Source organism: Hyperoodon ampullatus, assembly GCF_949752795.1.
Source record: "Hyperoodon ampullatus genome assembly, chromosome: 17".
NCBI classification, from domain to species: domain Eukaryota; kingdom Metazoa; phylum Chordata; class Mammalia; order Artiodactyla; family Ziphiidae; genus Hyperoodon; species Hyperoodon ampullatus.
The window spans coordinates 21,347,032-21,364,362 of NC_136930.1; the positions used below are offsets into that span (position 1 = coordinate 21,347,032).

Below are 17,331 nucleotides of genomic sequence, written 5' to 3' on the forward strand. Positions count from 1 at the left end.
TGCAGCTCTCTTAGGATCTTGGGAGTGAGGACATTTTTCCCAGAATATTCATACCAGATGGCCCTTCATGACACACTGGACTGTACTGAGTCTCAAGCTGTGTGAGAGTAAATTATGCTTCATATAACAGACCCAAAATACATAATATGTCTCGAGAGGCAGATTTTTTTTTCTCTCTCTCATGTATGCATTCAGATGTGGACAGTTCAAGACTAGTACGGTGGCTCTGATGTTGTACAAGACAGACTCTAGTTCAGCTTCTCACTTTACTCTGCCTAGGATGTGGCTCTAATCATCAAAATGAGATGACACTCCAGCCTTCATAACCATATTGCACCAGAATAGAGGAAGTGGAGAGGAAAGAGCATCATCCTCACTTTAAGGACACATCCCAGAACTTGTACAAGTCATTTCTGTTTATGTGCTGTTGGTCAGAACATAGGAAAAGATCTTTATTATGAGTATTTTTGTGCCTGGGTAAAAATAGGAAATTCGACTAAGGTATGAGAAAAGAACAGATATTGTGGGAAAACTGTTAGTCTCAGCCAATCTTCCTCTTTAGCCATTCAAATATCAATATGCATCCTTCTTTCTACCAAAAAGAACATTTTCACTCTTTTCCTGAGAGAAACAAGCACCAAGCCCTATGACAGTGTATTCACCAAGAAATCCAGGATCCCTTCGTGACTCAGTCATCTCCACAAAGTGCAAATGTAACTCCACATGGCCAGTAATCTGTAAACTAAAACCATCTGCTGCCAAAACAAATAATACACAGTAAAAGTTCACATTTGGAAAAGTTCCACAGTAATTTTAACTCTGCTGGGCAGTGATAACAAACATGCTCTTCTCTGTAAGTAGAATAAATTCCTTCATTGACTCCTTTCTCTGCAAAGAACTTTTTGTTCATTATCCTCCATAACTCTTTGTTCATTATCCTCCATAGTCCTACTTGATATCAACTTTAAAGAGAAGGGTATCCTGAAGACTTTCATGGACCATTTCCTGCTGGTGCAAGTTTAGGGACCAGACAGTATGTCAAGTCAGGCTTGGGGGTTCTTTGTGAAACAAGCCCATCAAAAACTCGGTAGAGTTGAGGTTTGTTTCCTGCCAGCCCCATGTGTGAGTTACCACTGCCAAAGTTTTCATCTAGTTATAACTATTCAGCCTCACAGCTGTGGTTGTGCACTGACAGATCTCTGTGTGGTGCACATTCCACCCTATCTCAACTCTCAGGAAGCCCTCTCAGGGTACGGGTTTGGGTGGTCTTTTAGATGAGGTCACCCTTATACTTAACACAGAGCCCACAAGATTATTCTGTGTGCCCGTAGTTTATTTGGGAGGTCTGTTGGCAAGGAGCAGACATGAGGGATTGGAGACTGAACAGGGGAGAAAAGAAAGTGGTCTCACTAGAGGCAAGGCCAATGACTGGTTTTATGTGTGACTTTCTAAAGAACCTCATGAAATGATTCTCAAAACTTTTCAGTCTGAGGAGACATGGAGAAGCATTCAACAACTGGCTCACATCTCCTATTAGTTTAAGGTCACCCAAATTTCCCCAAGTTATAAGGCTGAAGGGGCTGCCACTGGGGTCTCACACCAAAGAGTTAGAAAAGCCCTGGGGCAGGAAAAGAAAAATACCCTGTACATGCTTTGAGGTAGGGTACTGTCCGGCAAAGAGAGTTAAAGCCTGCACAGGATTTTCACTATAGCTTTGCCTAGAGTCAGAGGTGAAGTTGAGAGGAGGTAAGGCAAAGTATAGGAGATGACTGGGCACGTGGGAATGTATTGTCCTTAATCTAGTCTTTGACGCTGGAGTGGCTTCCACTGTCTTGTCTTAAATTTCAAAGAAAGATGCTTGAAAGAGACACTGCCACAGTCAAATCTCCTGCAGTGGCTGCTGTTTTGCAGCCATGTCTTGTCACCACTTCTGTTTCAAGCAGAGAAACAGTTGGATTTTTCTACCCTTCATGGTCCTAATTTACCATAGTCTCAATCAGTTTAGATTACAGGCCACAGGAAATAGCACCTCCATGATTAAAGCAACATTTCCTTTCATCACTGTTTGCAAGTTGGCTAACTCTAGCCTGAGTTCATCTCTCTTCTAAAGACTATACTGATAGAAGCAAGAAACAGCAATACAACAGCATTCTGAAATTTCCTTCTATATAGGAAAGGCGGGTTAAGCCGGTCCATGGCTGCCCTTCAAAATATGGGTAGCAATAGTTTTACTGAGAACGTTGCCTCAGCATAGCAAATCTTACCAACTCTCCAGGAGACCGCACGGGTTACGCAGAGCAGGATCGCCGGGTAAAGAGAAGAGGTCGTAACGTCTGGAAGAGAAGAATGTCCAGTATAGGAGACTCAGATAAAATGATTAGTGAGGCCAGAGGAAAACTAGGAATGGGGGTTGTATTAAAGCAAGTGCTTCAAGGAGGGAGTGATTGTGTCCAATGCTCATAACAGGTTGTAAATTAAGTTCTGAGAACTATTGGGCACAGACGAACATGAGGGATAGTGATGGGAAATACTTCTTCTGAAAATAGGTGCCTAGACTTCATGTTTTTCAGAGAATTTCCATCCTTCCCATAGAAACTTTCTACACAGTCTCCTTAAAAATAGAAAATAAAGAGCCTTTGCTTTTTAGCATAAAGGGGATGATTTGGAACAAACAGCACAAACTGACAAGATTAGTGAAAAAGTAGGTCAATCCTCAAACCTAATGGCCTTATTTACTTAAAATATAATTTCAAAAGTTTCATATATTTAAAGTAAAACTATTGTTTACTGAAGCGTTTTCAAAAATAAATATCTGCAAATAATGGGAAAGTGCATCAACTTCTAACTGTTAAAATTATAAAATCATTAATGTAATCTACATAAATGTCACAAGAACCTTGTCAATACTCAGAAAATAGGAGTTTTAGTAATAAGTAATTTTGACAACTTCATGAAGAAAGTCAATGACTAATCATGATCCTAAATTCTAATGTTCCTCTAAGTTCCTCAACCGAATTGTGATATGCACAATCATTTATTTCGCTTCAATTAAAAATGACTATCACCACTCAGTATTAGGAAAGGAAGGAGAAATATGTCACTACAGGGAGCCTAATCAAAGAAGTATAAATAAGATTTCTTGTTGATGTTATATACATATATAACTGTATATTACATTCAAAATTACATATATAATAACAAAATATGGCAGACTTTGAACTGGCCCTTTTTTTTTTTTTTTTTTTTTTTTTGCGGTACGCGGGCCTCTCACTGTTGTAGCCTCTCCCATTGCAGAGCACAGGCTCCGGACACGCAGGCTCAGCGACCATGGCTCACGGGCCTAGCCGGTCCACGGCATGTGGGATATTCCTAGACCGGAGCACGAACCCATGTCCTCTGCATTGGCAGGCAGACTCTCAACCACTGCGCCACCAGGGAAACCCTGAACTGGACCTTTAAATGAGTATGATTTAGACAGTAGAGTTTCCCTACCAAAGGCAAATAACTCACTTTAACTGTCTTTTTTGTAAAGGACAGACCAATTCTTCCAAGGGGAATTCTTGAACTCATTAGATATGTGATATTCATTATAATTAGTTTCATTTAACACCACAAAAAGGACTTGATCAAAGGCTATTTTACTCTTTTCTTCCTCACTGGATGATTAGCTAGGTTCATTTTTAAATGGAAGATATACTCTAGATATTTAAATGTAGGGCATCTCTTCCTTTCAAATCTCAGAAAGAAAGGTGTGCTTCAGTTTCCCTGCAGAAAGCTCTAGTATCTTGCCCCCCTTTTGAAAGAGGAACTAATCCTTCTTTCTCTATTCTTCTTTGTCTTCTTCCCTTCATCAGCAATGAGCCTCTTTATCATTTTTGTCAGCTCAAAGAATAATTTTTCTCTTTCCAGGACATTCAAAAATTGTACACTACAAAGTAAATGGAAATAGCGTTATTTATAAAAATAAAAGTGTTAGGGCATTAGTTTTTAAAGAGTATAAAATTTTGATCCCTCATTCCAACAAAAAGTCTTGTTAGCATTTAGGGTTCAATGAGAGGCAATAAACAAAAATGTTTTGGTGACTCATTTGACATCTTTACTAATAGGTTTTAATTCATAATGGTGAATATCAGACATATTTGTGTTAGGCAATTAAAATTAAATTATATCTAGACATATTTTAAATTACCATATTAACATTAACAAGTAATCTTAGAACTCATCTTGAAAGTAAAAGGTACTTTTATACTTTATATGAAAAAAATCAATAAAATGTGCCTTTATGCAGAGAAAATGTAATTATAATACCAATTCATGTTAACTGGTCACTTTTTTATTGAAGTATAGTTGACATACAATATTATGTTAGTTTCAAGTGTTCAACATAGTGATCCAACATCTAAATACATTTGAATTGTCACCATGATAAGTCTAGTAACCATATATCACCATACAAATTTATTACAGTATTATTGACTATATTCCTTATGTGGTATATTGCATCCCCAAGACATTTATTTTATAACTGGAAATTGGTACCACTTAATCCCTTTCACCTATTTCTCTCAATCCCCTATCCCCCTTCCCCTCTAGTAATCACCAGTTTGTTCTCTGTATCTACTAGTTTGTTTCTGTTTTGTTTTGTTTTATTTTTTAGATTTCACACATAAGTGAAATCATACAGTATTTGTTCTTCTCTGTCTGACTTATTTCACTTAGCATATCTAGTACTCTAGGTCAATCCATGTTGTTGCAAGTGAAGATATTTCATTCTTTTTTATGACTAAGTAATATTTCATTATATATATGTGTATATATATATATACCACATCTTCTTTATCCATTCATCTATTTATGGACACTAGTTTCTTCCATATCTTGGCTATTATAAGTAATGCTCCAATGAACAGAGGGGTGCATACATCCTTTCTTATTAGTGTTTTTGTTTTCTTTGGATAGATACTCAGAAGTTGAATTGTTGGATCACATGGTAATTCTATTTTTAACTTTTGGGGGAAACTCTGTACTGTTTTCCATAGTGGCTGCACCAATTTACGCTCCCACTAACAGTGAACAAGGGTTCCCTTTTTGATGATGGCCATTCTGACAGGTGTAAAGTGATATCTCATTGTGGTTTTGATTTGCATTTCCCAGATGATTAGTGATATTGAGCATCTTTTCATGTGTCTTTGGTCATTTGTATGTATTACCAAAGCAATGTAACCCCTATCAAAATACCAATGGTATTTTTCACAGAATTAGAACAAATAATCTTAAAATTTGTATAGAATCATCCAAACAAACAAACAAAAAACCTCCAATAACCAAAGCTATATTGAGAAAGAAAAACAAAGCTGGTGGTATGACATGCACTGATCTCAGACTATACTACAAAGCTATAGTAACCAAAACAGTATGATATTAGCATATCAAGAGACACATAGGTCAGTGGAATAGAAGAGAGCCCAGAAATAAACCCACAGTTATGTGATCAATTAACCTACAACAAAGGAGGCAAGAACATACAATGAAAAAAAGATAGCCTCTTCAATAAATGGTGTTGGGAAAACTGGACAACTACTTGCAAAAAATGAAACTGAATTATTTCCTTATACCATACATAAAAATAAATTTTAAATGAATTAAAGACTCACATTTAAGACCTGAAACCATAAAACCCCTAGGAAAAATACATTGACATTGATCTTAGCAATATTTTTGGGGGGTCTATCTCCTCAGGCAAGGCCAAACAAAAGTAAAATTAAACAAGTGTGATTATATCAAACTGAAAAGCTTTTGCAGAGAGGAGAAAACCATCACAAAATGAAAAGGTAACTTACTGAATGGAAGATTTTTGCCAATGATATATCTGATAAGGAGTTAGTATCCAAATTATCTAAAGAAATCATACAATTTAATATCAAAACCCCCCAAATATTCCAATTTAAAAATGGGCAGGGCTTCCCTGGTGGCGCAGTGGTTGAAAGTCTGCCTGCCGATGCAGGGGACACAGGTTCGTGCCGCAGTCCGGGAAGATCCCACGTGCCGCGGAGCAGCTGGGCCCGTGAGCCATGGCCGCTGAGCCTGCGCGTCTGGAGCCTGTGCTCCGCGGGAGAGGCCAAACAGTGAGAGGCCTGCGTACCGAAAAAAAAAAAAATGGGCAGAGAACCTGAACTTGTCACTTTTTATAGTGTTTGATACAAGACTTAGATGCATTGTTTTTTCATTAGCCTTGAATATCAATACTCTTAACATCTCCATTTATAAATGAAGAAATTAAAGAATGCAGAGATAAATGACTTGTCTAAGGTACAAAGCTTATAAAAAAAAGATTATACTAAACCAGACCTCTGATTCAGATTCCTATACTTTAATCATTATGGTTTACTGCAGAAGATTAAAGACAGAATTTGACATTGAAAGCTTAGATTCCAGTTTTTAATGAGACTTCTTCACCATGCCTTTATGTTTAAGGGAAAAAAATCTGGTCTGTACTGCCATTAATGATAATACTACTTTAGAGAAATATTCTGGAGGGAAAGGATATTATTCAAATTTATTTTTAAAGTTTTTTTTTGTTTGTTTTGTTTGACTTTGTTTCTTAATTTTCTCATGCTAAGATGGGAGGGCAAACAAAGCCTAAACTAACAATACCAACTATATGTGTGTGTGTGTGTGTGTGAGTGTGCATGTCCTTATAAGTATGAAAATACAACTTTCAAGAAAAGGCAAGGCCAGAATCTATAAGGCTAAGGATTTTGACTTTATCTTAGATGCAAGAGAAAGCAATTAAATGAAAAGATAGTTTCATTTAAAAGGTAGTTGTGTAGATACTAGGCTGTTCAAGTAGAGCAAAGGAGAAATTGTAGTGGCTAAGATGGTGGCAATGAAGATAAAGAGAAACATTATATATGTGATGAGAGAGAGAGAGAGATGAGATTCCAGAGGACCTAATGATGCAGTCTATGCAGAAAGTGAAGAAAAGTAAGGAATTTAAGATCATTCCCAGATTTTTGCATTGAGTTAGTTTTTGTGTGACTCATGGCACCTTTCACTGATGAAGAAAATATTTGCAGGATGGGACAGTTTGTAAGAAGGAAAAATTGAAGTTTCATTTTAGACATCTTAATTGTAGAGACGTCAAGCAGTGTTCCTCAAATTTCTACAATGAAAAGAATTACCTGGGCATCTTTTTGCACATATGTATTATCACCTTTTCTGCTAGAAATTCTGGTTCGGTAGTCTGAGTTGAACACAAAGTACTGGATCTTCTCACACTGCAGAAGAAAAAAAACACACTGAAGGAGGTGTGAAAGAGCTAACCTAAGTAACTTTGGAAAAAAGTATTTTAATATACTATAATTAACCATGCACAATATATACTGAAAAGCTAAAGACAAAAATAATTGTACATAAATATTGAACTTGTTAGTAAATTTATTTTTCACACGTGTACAGATTAATGATTTTTAAATATTTTATGTGTATTCCAGAATTGAGCAAATAAATAAAAACACTGCAAATAATGAGAATCAGGTCTCTAATTGTTAAAGAAAAGAGTTACAAATAAGGAAAGGGTAAGGGAGGCTAGAATAAACCCTGTGGTGTTGGATTGGAATCAATGTATCAATTTGAATTCATATATCAATTTGAAGTTATATATATATATATATATATATATATATATATATATATATATATGTAGATAGATAACAGATGATAAATAATGTGTGTGCACACATGTGTGTGTATACACACACACCCAGATAGATAATATGAAAATAGAGATATGTGTATATTTTTATGTATTCGTATATATATTTTTAGCTCTCTCTGATGAAAACACCATGAGATAGCTTGGATAGCAATGAGTCCACCTCATACCAAGATTCTGGGTTCTGAATACCATTATTAATGCAAGGAACAAGAACTCCATGGAGAAATGACTGATTCAAGGCTGAGACAGAGGAAAATAAAAATGGGTCTGGAGCATTTTGTGGTGTCAGAAAGTAAGATATTACTCCAAAAATTGTATGACCATGTAGGAAAAATATAGGAGACAGCTTGAAGGAGTACCAGTGACCAAATATGGAACACTTCAAGAAACAAAACAATTAATGATAGTAATAAATTTTAACCCATAGAATAAAATAAATATCCACAAGTTCACACTGATATATGTATACATATAAACAAATAACCAACTAATACATAAATGAAGGAGAAGAACAGCTCTTTCTTATACTCAAATTATAGTTAATAAATGTAGAGGGAATGATGGGAATAGAAAATGAACAATCATCAAACACCACAGTAACTGGTGGAGCCAAAAATTACTGATGGATGCTAAAATTAGTATGGGAAAATTAAACAAGAAGCAGAATATTTGAACAATCTCAAATAATTACAAAGGGAAAAATAGTGATTTTTCAGCTATCATTATAACTAAGTCATCCAAGTTAGCATCACCAGTAGTGAGACATACAGATTTTTTTGTACCTCTAATATGTACGGAAAATGGCATAATATCTCTCCTGAAGTGTTCTTGTCAAGAAATACATATCCTCAGTCTAACCATGAGAAAATATCAAACAAACCCTATTTGAGAAAAATTCTACAAAATGACTGGCTACGATTCTCCATTAGTTCAAGTTCATAACAGACAAAAAAAAGGACTGAGGAACTATCCTAGATTAGAGAAGAATGGGGAGATGTGACAAGCAAATGCAATAAGTAATCCTAGATTTGAATCTGAACCACAAGACAATAGGCAATATTTGAATACAAGTCTATAAATCGTTAGTAGCATTGTGACAATGTAAACTTTCTGCTTTCAATAATTATACTCTGGTAATATAAAATGTTAACATTTGGGGAAGCTGAGTAAAGGGTACATGGGAACTCATACTGCTATGTTTGAAGTTTTTTGATAAATAAGATTTGATAACACAGTTTTATAAAAACTTAGTTTGGACATTTCTGAACCTCTTTTTTGTTTCCTTATGGAAGAAAGCTGCTTGTTTAGGGTTAATACTAATTCAATGGGGGTAAGATTTACACAGGACCAACCCTAGCATTCATAGTGTGTGGCACAGGAAACAACTTTGAATAGGCATTTCAAGGAACAATATAATTAAGTGTATACAATGAGTAAAATGGATGAACTACACGAATTTATGAATTGAAAAATCATAGAATCATAGAATTTTCTCACTGTAAAGGCTCTTACTTTTCCAACTGCTTAACTTCAACCTCTGTTAAAGCACTTCAGTAACAGGGAGTTCTTGAGCTTAAAATGCGGTCGGTCCATTTTATAGTTGAAAGGTTCTACTTGTCAAAATATTCATCCTTTTATCAACCTAAACCTGTCTACTTGGTCTAAAATCTTCAGTGTGGGACAGTATAATCCCTTTTTCATAGGACAACTCCTAAAATAGTTTAGAGCGACCACCTACTTCTCTCCTGGTCTTGCTTCATCTCATCTATTCCCAGTTCCTTCAGTTACTTCTTATATAACAATATTTTAGATTCCAGACACTTTACTGAATTCATCACCTTTTTCAGTATAATAACTCATTTGCTGAATGTGATATTTTAAGCCTAAAAGGATTTGTTTACTGTTTTCTGTAAAGAATTAAAACATAAAATGTCCAATCAACCAATAATTCTTCACCTAACATGATTCATATACACCAAGTGATAAGGAAAATTTAAAAATTCAAATTACTTCACTCTTAAAGAGTGATCATAGTATGTACTTATTTATAATGTGCAGGAAATATGAATTTTCTTTCTGTGCATCTATAACATTGCCCTCTTGCAGGGTACAGAGGATACTCCATTGATGCTGCCTAATGATGTGTATGTGATATCCTGATACTTACTAAGAAGTTAGACATTCAAGAGGATTTTTTGTTCCCAACAGACATACATATATGAATTTTTATTCTCTATTTTTTGTGTGTTTCTAACTTTTATTATTCATCTATTGACACTTAAGTGCATTCACCAAACTGCATCATAAACATCAAAGCAGATTACTTCACTTTACCTTTTATGAGGTTATTATACTTATCAACCAATGTTTGTGCCCTTAATATGGGCAAATCGTCCTAGCCTGTTAAGCACAGAGGTACAGAGCATGGAGTTGAAAGGCCACACACCAAGATTTGAACAAATTACTTAATCTCTCTAAGTCTTCATTTTTGTATGTGAAAAATGAGACTAATTACAATGATTGAATTCATAAGGTGGATGGTAGAAAACATCTAGGTGCTACATGTAAAGAGCTTGTTTGACTACCTGGTAAAAATATCCATTCTTTATTAACTTGATGGTGATGATGATGACGATGATGATGATGAAGATGAAGCTACCAGCAGGTGTCCTTATTAGGTCGGTAAGAATGGTGAATAAGCCACAAGATCATGTCTGTGAACATTTGCATTCTAAGGCTACACTGCATTTGCCTTCCCAACTCTGGCTTCACTCCTCATCTGTTTAAACATCTCCCAAGATAGCTCAGGTCTTCTCTATGAAGCTATTCTGAACTACTCCTCTACAATGAACTTAAAATACATTGCTTACACTTACATTAATTTATATCAAGTACAAACTTCTGCAGTGGAATTTATTATGCTTTATTGCAATTTTTGTCTCTATATCAACTTGCAACTCTTTTGAGGAAAGAATCTGGGTCTTATTCCTAGAAACTAAAACAGTGACAAGCAAATAAGTCATAAATGTCTAATTCAGCACATTGAAGTTATTTTTTCTAGAATGTTAGGGAAAACACTTAAGGGAAAGTCAGATTCATGGTTGTTCACACAGTCCTAAGAATGGACTTTCTCATAACTTGTATAATTCTGTATGTAGCAAGTGAAGATTAATCAATGGCAGGTTTTCCTTCATTTATATTTATATAAACTTAAACTAATTTAAGAAAAGCCATCTCATCCTTCTGAGTTAAGTTACAAACATTAAGCATTTTAATATTTAAATAAGAGTGAGACTAGCTTTCTTCACAATTCTGTGTTCTCATATTTTAAAAGGATGTCAAAATTTAAACTTTTTTGACTATCATCTTCTTCCAGATTCAGTTAAAGTGTGGTTCTTAACATAATCCCAAGTTCTGAAACTAATGGAAGAAGGTTAAACAACTAGTGATTTCAACCTCTTTTGGTCAGCCTCAACATTTCCCTCAAAAATAATTCCCATTGTGCTTCCATGGTGGCGCAGTGGTTGAGAGTCCGCCTGCCGATGCAGGGGCACGGGTTCGTGCCCCGGTCCAGGAAGATCCCACATGCTGCGGAGCGGCTGGGCCCGTGAGCCATGGCCGCTGAGCTTGAGCGCCCGGAGCCTGTGCTCCACAACGGGAGAAGCCACAACAGTGAGAGGCCCGCGTACCACAAAACAAAAAAGTAAATAAAAAAATAATTCCCATTGACCACAATATCTATGTTTTCAGTCTATTTTTCCCTAATAAACACAAGAAAAAATTCATGGTGACAGTTCCAGATCCATCCATGAGGGGGCAAACATGTCTCATACACACAATGAAGGGAAAACTAGTAATAAACTAGTTACACTGGGAAAAAAAATGGACATGGTGTCAATAGAAAGATTTGGCCCATATTAGAAAGAAAAGTGATACATATCTGTTTGAAGATAATATGTTTGTTTAATTTTTACATTTTACTCCTATTTTCAATGCCATAGGAAGAACACCTGAAGGATGGAGCTAGGTGTAATAGGCAAACAAACGTCTCTTTAGAGAAAAGAAAAGCACTTGAAAACATTGCAAGCTCTGTTAAACTTACTTCTAGTCTAACAACTTTAAAATTAAAAGTAGTCTTATAAAATTCATTTCTGAAAGACTTTATCAAAAATGCATACCTCACCTCAGATAATGTCACTGAATTAAGGATCAAGAAATTACAGACAGGAATTCAGCTGAAAGAAACATGGAGAATTCCTGTGTAACAGAGTGAAATGTGGAGGTTCTAGCTATGTTTGCTCTTACCATACCATTATCAGTCAAGATTTTCAGTTTTGTGTTCCAACATACAGTTAAAATCAAGTGTAGTGCTCAAGGCGTAATTCCTCAGTTCTCTGCTTATCCTGATTAGAGCCCATGGTCTGTCATTAGAATCATTCTTTTGCATAGACACTGTGAAGTCCCTTGGCCCTCACTCTCAGTCTTACTGGCAGTGCAAAATGCCAGCCCTAGTGAAATAGAAATTATGCCAATTCAGCATCTGGGCCAAACAACTAAACATGGCTGGAGAAAAAAACGAGCAACCTTTCTAATTTGCCTCATTTAAATTCATAATCATTTTACCCCATGTGAACTCTTAGTACTTACTAGAAAACTGATCGCTTAATCAATTCTCTTTTCTTCTGTCCTAGAGAACAATTTCATAGCTCCCCTTTCTTTACATCTCTAACATGTCTTCCTCTAAATTCTCAGCTGCTTCCTAGTTCACTGAGAACACAGGAGGGATCAAAATAGAATATCTGTGAACTCCAAACACCAAGTCTGCCATCCTACCTGGATCTATCTGAAACCACATGTTCTGCCTTCCTTCTTCCTTTGGCAGAAGAAATGTTTGTCCTCTCTTCTAAGGCCGAACCCTCTACTCTGCACTGGATACCTCCCCTCTTGCCTAATCAGGGATTTCTCTTCTACTGTGTCTCCTCTTCCCTGTATCTTCCATTATTTGCTCCCTACCAGATGCTTTCATTAGCATGCAAAGATCTAATACCTCCCATCTTAAAGGGAAAAAATATTTCCTTTTTCCCATATCCAATTCTCATCATTGCCCCATTGCTTTGCTCCTCTTTATAGCAAAACTACTCAAAAAATATAGCTCTACTTAATGTTTCATTTCCTTATCTCCCACTTACCTAGTTTTGTCCTGTCCACTACATAAAAACTATTCTTCTTAAGGTTATTAGTGATATCTATTATATGTTGCCAAGTCCTATATTAAATGATCTGTTCTCATCTTAATCTACCAGTAGGATTAATAATAACTCCCTCTTCCTTCTAACACCTACCACTTGGCTCATGAGACAATTCCTCTTATCTCCCTGCTCACTTCTTATATCCTTTGCCGAATATTCTAGATAATGGAGTGTCTCCTGGCTCAGTCCTTCAACATCATGTATTCTCTGCCTACACCTACTTATAAAGTGATTTCGTCTTTAAATCTAAAGACTTTAAATATCATGATGATTTACCGATTTTCATCTACAGCCATGATAATCTCTTGCTGCTGAATTTCAGACTAGTATATCCAGTTGTCTACTTCACATGTCCACACATGCCATCACAAATTTAGTATGTCCAAAAACAAATTCTTAATCCTCTAAAGTTCTCTCTTGACCATTGCCTAAAAGACCCTAAGTGATTTTTCGCTAACCTAGCTTTCTAACCTTATCTTCTAACAATTTCCCCTTTGATCATTTCACTACAAACAAACTAACCTCCTAGTCTCTGGAACACATAAAGTATAAGCCCACCAACCTGCATACACCAAGCCTCTTTTTCAGTGTATTCATACGGTTTGCTCCCATACTTCTTTCAAATCTCTACTCAAATGTTCCCTGACCACCCTATATACTTGCCCTAAACCTTGCATCATTATGCTGCTCCTTCATGGTCCTTCCACTAATTAACATGCTATATTTATGTATTTATGGTGGTCTCCTTCCACTGGAACATAAGATCCATAGAGAAGAGATTTATTTGTTCACTCCTAGATCCTAGTGCTCTAGTGCCTAGAACAGCAGCACATATTAGACACTCCATCAATATGTGATGAATGGATGGACATCAACTTACCTGATGACCAAACACAGTTCAATGAAACATACTTTTTAATCAAATTTAAATTTCCTCTTCTTATTAACTTATATATGATTTGAAATGTTGAATATTCATTTTTATTTAAAAAAATGAATAATTATAGAGACATAATTCTTTATAAATAATATTTAATAATCTATTCATTAAAATACAAAAGTTTTATTCAAAGTAAACCTTTCTGCAGAAGGGACTTTTTGGTTTTCTTAGATTCTTTGAAAACTTAAGGTTAAATTTTTTTTTTAATCATTGTTTATTTTTTCTGCTTTATAACAAATTTAATCAGTTATACATATACATATGTTCCCATATCCCCACCCTTTTGAGTCTCCCTCCCACCCTCCCTATCCCACCCCTCCAGGCGGTCACAAAGCACCGAGCTGATCTCCCTGTGCTATGCGGCTGCTTCCCACTAGCTATCTACCTTACGTTTGGTAGTGTATATATGTCCATGCCGCTCTTTCACTTTGTCACAGCTTACCCTTCCCCCTCCCCATATTCTCAAGTCCATTCTCTAGTAGGTCTGTGTCTTTATTCCTGTCTTACCCCTATGTTCTTCATGACATTTTTTTTTCTTAAATTCCATATATATGTGTCAGCATACAGTATTTGTCTTTCTCTTTCTGACTTACTTCACTCTGTATGACAGACTCTAGGTCCATCCACCTCATTACAAATAGTTCAATTTCGTTTCTTTTTGTGGCTGAGTAATATTCCATTGTATATATGTTCTTTATCCATTCATCCGATGATGGACACTTAGGTTGTTTCCATCTCCGGGCTATTGTAAATAGCACTGCAATGAACATTTTGATACATGACTCTTTTTGAATTATGGTTTTCTCAGGGTATATGCCCAGTAGTGGGATTGCCGGGTCATATGGTAGTTCTATTTGTAGTTTTTTAAGGAACCTCCATACTGTTCTCCATAGTGGCTGTACCAATTCACATTCCCACCAGCAGTGCAAGAGTGTTCCCTTTTTTCCACACCCTCTCCAGCATTTATTGTTTCTAGATTTTTTGATGATGGTCATTCTGACTGGTGTGAGATGATATCTCATTGTAGTTTTGATTTGCATTTCTCTAATGAGTAAAGATGTTGAGCATCCTTTCATGTGTTTGTTGGCAGTCTGTATAACTTCTGTGGAGAAATGTCTATTCAGGTCTTCTGCCCATTTTTGGATTGGGTTGTTTGTTTTTTTTGTTATTGAGCTTCATGAACTGCTTATAAATTTTGGAGATTAATCCTTTGTCAGTTGCTTCATTTGCAAATATTTTCTCCCATTCTGAGGGTTGTCTTTTGGTCTTGTTTATGGTTTCCTTTGCTGTGCAAAAGCTTTGAAGTTTCATTAGGTCCCATGTGTTTATTTTTGTCTTTATTTCCATTTCTCTAGAAGGTGGGTCAAAAAGGATCTTGCTGTGATTTATGTCATAGAGTGTTCTGCCTATGTTTTCCTCTAAGAGTTTGATAGTGTCTAGCCTTACATTTAGGTCTTTAATCCATTTTGAGCTTATTTTTTTTGTATGGTGTTAGGGAGTGATCTAATCTCATACTTTTACATGTCCCTGTCCAGTTTCTCCAGCACCACTTATTGAAGAGACTGTCCTTTCTCCACTGTACATTCCTGCCTCCTTTATCAAAGATAAGGTGACCATATGTGCGTGGGTTTATCTCTGGGCTTTCTATCCTGTTCCATTGATCTATCTTTCTGTTTTTGTGCCAGTACCATACTGCCTTGATTACTGTAGCTTTGTAGTATAGTCTGAAGTCAGGGAGCCTGATTCCTCCAGCTCCATTTTTCGTGCTCAAGATTGCTTTGGCTATTCGGGGTCTTTTGTGTTTCCATACAAATTGTGAAATTTTTTGTTCTAGTTCTGTGAAAAATGCCAGTGGTAGTTTGATAGGGATTGCATTGAATCTGTAGCTTGCTTTGGGTAGTAGAGTCATTTTCACAATGTTGATTCTTCCAACCCAAGAACATGGTATATCTCTCCATCTATCTGTATCATCTTTAATTTCTTTCATCAGTGTCTTATAATTTTCTGCATACAGGTCTTTTGTCTCCTTAGGTAGGTTTATTCCTAGATATTTTATTCTTTTTGTTGCAATGGTAAATGGGAGTGTTTCCTTGATTTCCCTTTCAGATTTTTCATCATTAGTATATAGGAATGCCAGAGATTTCTGTGCATTAATTTTGTATCCTGCTACTTTACCAAATTCATTGATTAGCTCTAGTAGTTTTCTGGTAGCATCTTTAGGATTCTCTATGTATAGTAACATGTCATCTGCAAACAGTGACAGCTTTACTTCTTCTTTTCCAATTTGGATTCCTTTTATTTCCTTTTCTTCTCTGATTTCTGTGGCTAAAACTTCCAAAACTATGTTGAATAAGAGTGGTGAGAGTGGGCAACCTTGTCTTGTTCCTTATCTTAGTGGAAATGGTTTCAGTTTTTCACCATGGAGGACGATGCTGGCTGTGGGTTTGTCATATATGGCCTTTATTATGTTGAGGAAAGTTCCCTCTATACCTACTTTCTGCAGGGTTTTTATCATAAGTGGGTATTGAATTTTGTCGAAAGCTTTCTCTGCATCTATTGAGATGATCATATGTTTTTTCTCCTTCAATTTGTTAATATGGTGTATCACATTGATTGATTTGCGTATATTGAAGAATCCTTGCATTCCTGGAATAAACCCCACTTGATCATGGTATATGATCCTTTTAATGTGCTGTTGGATTCTGTTTGCTAGTATTTTGTTGAGGATTTTTGCGTCTATGTTCATCAGTGATAATGGCCTGTAGTTTTCTTTTTTTGTGACATCCTTATCTGGTTTTGGTATCAAGGTGATGGTGGCCTCGTAGAATGAGTTTGGGAGTGTTCCTCCCTGTGATATATTTTGGAAGAGTTTGAGAAGGATGGGTGTTAGCTCTTCTCTAAATGTTTGCTAGAATTTGCCTGTGAAGCCTTCTGGTCCTGGGCTTTTGTTGGTTGGAAGATTTTTTATCACAGTTTCAATTTCAGTGCTTGTGATTGGTCTGTTCATATTTTCTATTTCTTCCTGATTCAGTCTTGGCAGGTTGTGCATTTCTAAGAATTTGTCCATTTCTTCCAGGTTGTCCATTTTATTGGCATAGAGTTGCTTGTAGTAATCTCTCATGATCTTTTGTATTTCTGCAGTGTCAGTTGTTACTTCTCCTTTTTCATTTCTAATTCTATTGATTTGAGTCTTCTCCCTTTTTTTCTTGATGATTCTGGCTAATGGTTTATCAATTTTGTTTATCTTCTCAAAGAACCAGCTTTTAGTTTTATTGATCTTTGCTATCATTTCCTTCATTTCTTTTTCATTTATTTCTGATCTGATTTTTATGATTTCTTTCCTTCTTCTAACTTTGGGATGTTTTTGTTCTTCTTTCTCTAATTGCTTTAGGTGCAAGGTTAGGTTGTTTATTCAAGATGTTTCC

General features: G+C 36.0%; 1 long non-coding RNA gene across 1 annotated transcript in view; it reads right to left on the reverse strand.

The window, feature by feature from the left end:
• Positions 1–17,331, reverse strand: part of LOC307065431 — a 90,245-nt gene that overhangs the window by 63,040 nt on the left and 9,874 nt on the right. The window contains exon 2 of the long non-coding RNA XR_013811333.1: positions 2,265–2,333. This is a non-coding gene — a long non-coding RNA (uncharacterized lncRNA). The remainder of the gene's footprint in view (positions 1–2,264; positions 2,334–17,331) is intronic.